Source organism: Salmo salar, chromosome 18 (assembly GCF_965601325.2).
Source record: "Salmo salar chromosome 18, fSalSal1, whole genome shotgun sequence".
NCBI classification, from domain to species: domain Eukaryota; kingdom Metazoa; phylum Chordata; class Actinopteri; order Salmoniformes; family Salmonidae; genus Salmo; species Salmo salar.
Genome location: NC_138308.1, coordinates 26,159,477 through 26,167,500, shown reverse-complemented (window position 1 = coordinate 26,167,500; position 8,024 = coordinate 26,159,477). Strand labels below are relative to the sequence as shown.

At 42.1% G+C, this 8,024-nt stretch overlaps 1 protein-coding gene across 3 annotated transcripts in view; it reads left to right on the top strand.

The window, feature by feature from the left end:
* Positions 1-8,024, top strand: part of LOC106577124 (attractin-like protein 1) — a 350,240-nt gene that overhangs the window by 249,405 nt on the left and 92,811 nt on the right. The gene's annotated exons all lie outside the window — the stretch shown is intronic.

Below are 8,024 nucleotides of genomic sequence, written 5' to 3'. Positions count from 1 at the left end.
AGCAGCAGTAGTAGTAGTAGCAGCAGCAGCAATAGTAGTAGTAGTAGTAGCAGCAGTAGTAGTACTAGTAGTAGCAGCAGTAATAGTAGTAGTAGCAGCAGCAATAGTAGTAGTAGTAGTAGCAGCAGCAGCAGTAGTAGTAGCAGCAATAGTAGTAGTAGTAGTAGTAGCAGTAGTAGCAGCAGCAGCAGCAATAGTAGCAGCAGCAGCAATAGTAGCAATAGTAGTAGTAGCAGCAGCAGCAATAGTAGTAGTAGCAGCAGCAGCAGCAATAGTAGTAGTAGTAGTAGTAGTAGTAGTAGTAGTAGTAGCAGCAGCAGCAATAGTAGTAGTAGTAGTAGTAGTAGTAGCAGCAGCAGTAGCAGCAGCAGTAGTAGCAGCAGCAATAGTAGTAGTAGTAGTAGCAGCAGCAGCTGTAGTAGTAGCAGCAGCAGTAGCAGTAGCAGCAGCAGCAGCAGCAATAGTAGCAGCAGCAGCAGAAATAGTAGTAGTAGCAGCAGCAGCAATAGTAGTAGTAGCAGCAGTAGTAGTAGCAGCAGCAGCAATAGTAGTAGTAGTAGTAGTAGCAGCAGCAGCAGCAGCAGTAGTAGCAGCAGCAGCAGTAGTAGCAGCAGCAGCAGCAGTAGTAGCAGCAGCAGCAGTAGTAGCAGCAGCAGCAATAGTAGTAGTAGCAGCAGCAGCAATAGTAGTAGTAGTAGTAGCAGCAGCAATAGTAGTAGCAGTAGTAGTAGCAGCAGCAGCAGCAATAGGGGTGGTAGTAATAGCAGCAATAGGGGTGGTAGTAGTAGTAGCAGAAGCAATAGGAGTAGCAGTAGCAACTGGAGTAGCAATAGTAGTAGTAGTAGTAGCAGCAGCAGCAATAGTAGTAGTAGTAGTAGTAGTAGCAGCAATAGTAGTAGTAGTAGTAGTAGTAGCAGCAATAGTAGTAGTAGTAGTAGCAGCAGCAGCAATAGTAGTAGTAGTAGCAGCAATAGTAGTAGCAGCAATAGTAGTAGTAGTAGTAGTAGCAGCAATAGTAGTAGTAGCAGTAGCAATAGTAGTAGTAGCAATAGTAGTAGTAGCAGTAGCAATAGTAGTAGTAGCAATAGTAGTAGTAGCAGTAGTAGTAGTAGTAGTAGTAGTAGTAGTAGTAGTAGCAGCAGCAGCAGCAATAGTAGCAGCAATAGTAGTAGTAGCAGCAGCAGCAGTAGTAGTAGTAGTAGTAGCAGTAGCAGTAGTAGCAGCAGCAGCAGCAATAGTAGTAGTAGCAGCAATAGTAGCAGCAGCAGCAGCAATAGTAGCAGTAGCAGCAGCAATAGTAGCAGCAGCAATAGTAGTAGTAGTAGTAGTAGCAGCAGTAGTAGTAGCAGCAGCAGTAGTAGCAGTAGAAGTAGCAGCAGTATTAGCAGCAGCAGCAATAGTAGTAGCAGCAGCAATAGTAGTAGTAGCAGCAGCAGCAATAGTAGTAGTAGTAGCAGCAGCAGCAATAGTAGTAGTAGCAGCAGCAGCAGATAGTAGTAGTAGTAGTAGTAGTAGCAGTAGTAGTAGTAGTAGTAGTAGTAGTAGCAGAAGCAATAGGAGTAGCAGTAGCAACTGGAGTAGCAATAGTAGTAGTAGTAGTAGCAGTAGTAGTAGTAGCAGCAATAGTAGTAGCATCAGCTTTAGGTGTAGCAGTAGTAGCAGCAGCAGCAATAGGGGTGGTAGTAATAGCAGCAATAGATGTGGTAGTAGTAGTAGCAGAAGCAATAGGAGTAGCAGTAGCAACTGGAGTAGCAATAGTAGTTGTAGTAGCAATAGGAGTAGCAATAGCAGTAATACAAGTAGCAATAGCAGTAGCAGCAGTAGTACGTAGGGAGCAGCAGCAGCAATAGGAGTAGGAGCAGCAGTAGTAGTAGGAGCAGCAGCGATAGGAGGAGTAGGAGCAGCAGCAGCGATAGGAGCAGGAGCAGCAGCAGCGATAGGAGGAGCAGCAATATGAGTAGAAGTAGCAACCGGCGTAGCAATAGGAGTAGCAGTAGCAACAGAAGTAGCAGCAGTAGTTGTAATAGGAGTAGCAATAGCAGTAGCAATAGGGATAGCAGTAGTAGCAATATTAGCAATCGTAGTCATAGTGGTAGCAGCAGGAGCAGCAGTAGTAGTAGTAGTAGTAGCAGCAGGAGCAGCAGCAATCGTAGCAGGAGCAGCAGCAATCGTAGCAGGAGCAGCAGCAATCGTAGCAGGAGCAGCAGCAATCGTAGCAGGAGCAGCAGCAATCATAGCAGGAGCAGCAGCAATCGTAGCAGGAGCAGCAGCAATCGTAGTAGTAGTAGCATCAGCAATCGTAGTAGTAGTAGTAGCAGTCGCAGCAGCAATCGTAGTAGTAGCAGCAGCAGCAATCGTAGTAGTAGCAGCAGCAGCAATCGTAGTAGTAGCAGCAGCAGCAATCGTAGTAGTAGCAGCAGCAGCAATCGTAGTAGTAGTAGCAGTCGCAGCAGTAGCAGTCGTAGCAGCAGCAGCAGCAGTAGTAGTAGCAGTAGTAGTAGTAGTAGTAGCAGCAATACTAATAGTAGTAGCAGTAGTAGCAATAGAGGTGGTAGTAGTAGCAGCAATAGGGGTGGCAGTAGCAATAGGAGTAGCAGTGTCAATAGGGGTGGTAGTAGCAGCAATAGGGGTGATAGTAGCAATAGGAGTAGCAGCTGTAGTAGCAGCAGCAATTGGGGCAGTAGCAGTAGCAGAAGCATCAATAGGGGTAGTATTAGTAGCAGTAGCAATAGGAGTAGCTATAGTAATAGGAGTAGCAATAGTAGTAGTAGTAGTAGTAGTAGTAGTAGTAGTAGTAGTAGTAGTAGTAGTAGTAGTAGTAGTAGTAGTAGTAGTAGTAGCTTTAGTAGCAGCAGCAATAGTAGTAGCAGCAGCTTTAGTAGTAGTAGTAGTAGTAGTAGTAGTAGCTTTAGTAGCAGCAGCAATAGTAGTAGCAGCAGCTGTAGTAGTAGTAGCTTTAGTAGCAGCAGCAAAAGTAGTAGCAGCAGCTTTAGTAGTAGTAGCAGCAGCAGCAATAGGGGTGGCAGTAGCAATAGGAGTAGTAGCAGTAGTAGCAATGGGGGTGGTAGTAGTAGCAGCAATAGGGGTGGCAGTAGCAATAGGAGTAGTAGCAGTAGTAGCAGCAATAATTGGGGCAGTAGCAGTAGCAGAAGCATCAATGGGGGTAGTAGTAGTAGCAATAGGAGTAGTAGCAGCAGCAATAGGGGTAGTAGTAGCAGTGTCAATAGGAGTAGCAGCAGCAATAGGGGTGATAGTAGCAATAGTAGTAGCAGCAGTAGTAGCAGAAGCAGCAATAGGGGCAGTATTAGTAGCAGAAGAAATAGGAGTAGCAGTAGCAACAGGAGTAGTTGTAGCAGTGTCAATAGGAGTAGTAGTAGTAGCAACAGGAGTAGCAATAGCAATAGTAGTAGTACCAGCAACGATAGGAGTAGTAGGAGCAGCAGCGATAGGAGTAGTAGCAGCAGCAGAAATAGGAGCAGCAATAGTAGCAGTAGGAGTAGGATTAGCAGCAGTAGGAATAGCAGCAGCAGCAATAGGAGTAGCAGCGGTGGTAGTAGCAATAGTAGTTAGTAGTAGTAGTAGCAATAGTAGTTAGTAGTAGCAGTACTACTTGTTAGCTGTGTGTAAAACGACAATGATTTCTGTGCTTGGTTTAATAGTGAGGGATGTCTTGTTAATAGAGGATGTATTAGATGTCTGTACCAGCTCGGACCTGTCCCCTCAACCAACCCCTCATCTCTAATGGCTGTCAGCCATTTCCTGCCTGGTTGACCCAAGTTGTGATCAATTGGGTCACTCCGGTGGCTGGGGGATGGAGTTCATGGAATGGCCCAACACTAGTGGACAGGCCGTTTTAAGGACATTAAATCAACCCCAGAGAAAATAGAATGGTGTGCGTCTGTCTGTGTGTCGTATCTGTGTAGCCCCTACATTGGTGTTTACATGTGAATATGTTAGTGTTAACCGTGTTTGTGCATGTGCATTTATGAGAGAGAGAGAGAGGGACCATGGTTACTGATCAAAACCTTAAACTATTAGAGACTGTGATTTCAACAAATTTGAAACCCTTATTCAATGTTTCAAAGACCTCTCTGATGAGAGTAGGCTACCCATCCTGTTGGGGGAGGACACAGAGAGCTGTGGGTTGACAGCGCACTACATTGCTGCCTGCCATAAATTGAGGGACAGTGACTGACAGACCAATCAACCTGCACATGTCCTCTACTGTATGCTTATTGTTATTGTTAAATGTATGGTTATTTTGACCCTTGGTTATTGTTGTTACTGTTGTCCCATTGACAATTTTGATTCTTATTATTTTCATATTGTAAAATTGCCATTGTTACGTCATATATGAGAGAGAGAGATTTTAATTCCTGCAGACTCAGTAACATGTGGAGAGAGCGATTCCTGCAGATTCAGTAACATGTAGAGTGTTGTGTATTGACCCCAGACAACATGCTGTAAATATGCAGGTTAATGAATGCAGTTATCGGACTCACTTAATCAATCATAACTAGACAAGGCCCAATAATCAGTACAGCTGCCCTCTGTGTGTGGAGATTGAATTAGCATAATAAAATAATCCCCATCAAAATCCGTCAGTTTAAACTAGAGATCCATTTTTTTTGCATGGGCTGCGTCTCAATCCACTGCATCCGCCGATGTCGCCCTCCCCATCAGCTGTGAAAAGTAGCAGAGCGCTGTTTGTCAGACCATGAGACATCCCGAAAATCCGTCATCTCACCAACACGTCTGTAGCGTCCAAACTATTTTGATCCCTCCATGGAAAGATGAGACTCTTATGAACACAATCGTGTACTCCCGTGTTCTGCAAAAGCGTCAAGGGACTCGTCTGAAGTCAGTACATCCAATCTGCCAGCTTCTGTCCGTAGCGTCTGAACTCTTTGGGCTACATACTAATATGACCCCGCTGTGGAAAGGTGATTCTCTCACGAACACGTCCATGTTTTGTTTTGCTCACCCTCAGGCCTCACAAAACCTGTCTGAAGGTAGCTGGGTACCAGTTAATACAATACATGGAAGTATAAATGGAGATAGTTTAGTGCCTAAAATAAGGGGGTTAATACTTAAAAAAAAAAAAGATTTACATTGTCTCCTGATCTTTCTTATATCTCTCAGATATAGGACTGACACTTCAGAACAAACTTTCTTTTGATAGTTTTAGTTTATCTGTTTATCCATATATGAAGCTGTGATTCAATGTGTTCTATGGACTAATAGCGCGGATGCCAAATTCAATGTTTCATCAAATGCATTTTTTTTCTTTGATACCTTTAGGGGTCCTAAAACTCAAAATCAAATAGCTAAATTATCCTTGGTGTGACCATCTTAAAATAATTGAATATGTTAGCTTAGTAGAACCCTCCCTGATTGTGAGGGATATAGAGAGCAAATGTTGCTTCGTGAGGTATCTCTACCTGAAAATACATGATCGAAGTGATTAATAGTTGGTATTCAGCCGTCATAAAAGTATGGCTTATTTACTTTGAAGAACTACAAAATAGTGATTTTGTCAAACCGCATAGGCAGCAGCTCTATAGAGATGAGATTATGACTAGGATTGAAATCATAGTCATTAAATAAAACAAATGTAATATACACAACAACTGAAATGTTTTATTAAAGTAATGTTAATAAGTGATAAGCAGTAATGGACAGTCATTACCATCATGGAACTGTTATTCATTGTTTTATTCTTAAAAAAAAAAAAGATCTGTATTACAGCATTCAACCCAAAAAATCGAACCGAAACTGAACCGACTTCAAAAAGCACTAATCATTTTTCAAAATATAATGATAAAACTGCATCGCAATCCATTTATAATTCCTATACTTTGAGCTTATTTTGCATTTATAGAGTTGAAATACACAAGTGTGTTCAAATGTCTTTAAGTACTGTCGTGTCTTTGGGGGTACCATTAAACTGAAGACATGTTTATCAATTAGCTCCCTGTAATTATTATCACGCGATTAACTTGATTAATCGTTTAATTGTAATTAACTAGAAGATCGGGGCACCAAGGAGAATATTCAGATTACAAAGCTATAATTTTCCTAATATAACTTTCCTGTACTATAATATTATATTCTATTATAGTATAGGCCGATTATCTTCTGGTTTATGAGTCCAGTCTCATTCCAAACGTCGTAAATTGTTGTATCTGCACGAACCCAGTCTTTACTAAAATCATCCATACATCAATTGTCTTAAAATCATTTATTTACTACACTAAGTAATTAACAGAAAACATACAAACAGTAATTATCGTCACAAAGGATTGGTATAGTAATGTGCGCTAATGGCTAACAGGCATGGCTGGTCTGTTAGACAATGGGTCATAAACTGTCAGCTGAGAAGTTACACAGAGTTCATTAATATTAACAATTGACAATTGAAGGCTCACTCATTCGGGAACAATTGCAATCAATATATATTTACGCTCAGTGTGTCGTCGTTCTTTGTTGGAGAGTTTGGTTCTGTTGGGGAGTTTTCTCCGCGTTCTCTCTCTCTCTCTCTCGGTTAGAATGGATCTTTCAGAGTGACATTCATTAATGTCGTCATAGAATGGATGTTTCATTGGTCTTCGCGTTCGATGATATAATTTACTTAGCTGCAGACTAATAATTAATATCAAAGACTTGTTCTTATTCTGTCGGTATCAATAGTCTAGAAGTTAACCACGTGGTATGGTTCACTTTCAGTAGAGGAATTGGATGGTAAAACCTATTGGCCATGGAGTGGAGGCCTGGTCTAAAGAAATGTAAATCAGGGGGTGTTTTATAGTGCCCATCGAACAGGCTTGTCAAATGACGTCTGGTCCTGTATGTGTCCCTGGGGCGTGCCTATGATGAGCTAGACTTGGTTACAGAAATACAATTCTATCACATTAACATCAGTACAATAGCATCTCAATGTATTATAAAAGCTTTATCCTTATTAATACATTCTATACACCCATTATGATGCAAGTCTCAAGCTGAGGCTATTATCTAAACAGTTTTATGGTAATATGGCTATATTGTCTCTTCTGAGTATCACAAAATTGTACCAAGCGGATCAGTTCGTAGCTGGATTCTTCACCAATCTTCCATACCTTCTCCAGAACACAAAATGTCGCTTGGTTCTCCAATTCTATGAGTTGGAAGAATTTCCTGTGTCTCTCTATGGGCCATGTGGCCAGAGACTCTCCTGGAATTTTAGAGTTTTTACAACCCTTTACACACAGGGCCTGGGTTGGGGGGGAAGGTAGGTTGGGTGGTGGTGCAAAAGGGAGGGGGTCAACTGTCCTCCCTGTACCAAAAGAGGCCAACGTCATGACAGTACCTTGCCTTTAAGTATGCCTTTAAGTACATATGTGTGCATACAGTGCTATATAAACACGTATGTAGATTGGAGTTATCCGGTCAGTTAGTTCAACAACTGATCATGTATTCCTCCCCATTGTACCACCTCTAGGTGGACTCTGCACAGGACAGCTAGTAACCCTTCCCCATTGTTGTCTTGAAGTCTGGCTGAGCATTGCTCTGCTACTCTGGGCTCTGAATGTAGCGCGACTGATTGGGCCAGCAACAAACACAGATCTCTGTGGCTACAGCATAATTGGCCATAATGTAAAGGGTGAGATGGTCTGAAAGGAATGTGGCTTTGCAAATGAATGATTCTTCATGTCAATTATTAGAAGAGTTTAGTCTGGTGTAAAGGGCCCACTGTGTGTGATAGATCAGAAAGGAAACCGGATATTATCATGAACCAACTATTGTACATGGCTCATGGTGCTCTTAACAATGGGTCTGTGGTAACTGGCGGGGATGGATGTGTTGTCTTTGGTGTGAGAGTATGTGTAAGGGTTAGGGGTACAGCAAAGCTTGTGCAGCAGCATCAGTATGCCTGTTCAATATTGTATTGATGCTACTGCAAGAGCTTTACTGAACCCCTTTTTTTTTTATAGCCCTGCCCAGACAACTTTCAATTTCAACAGTTCTCAGTTTCATATCATTGA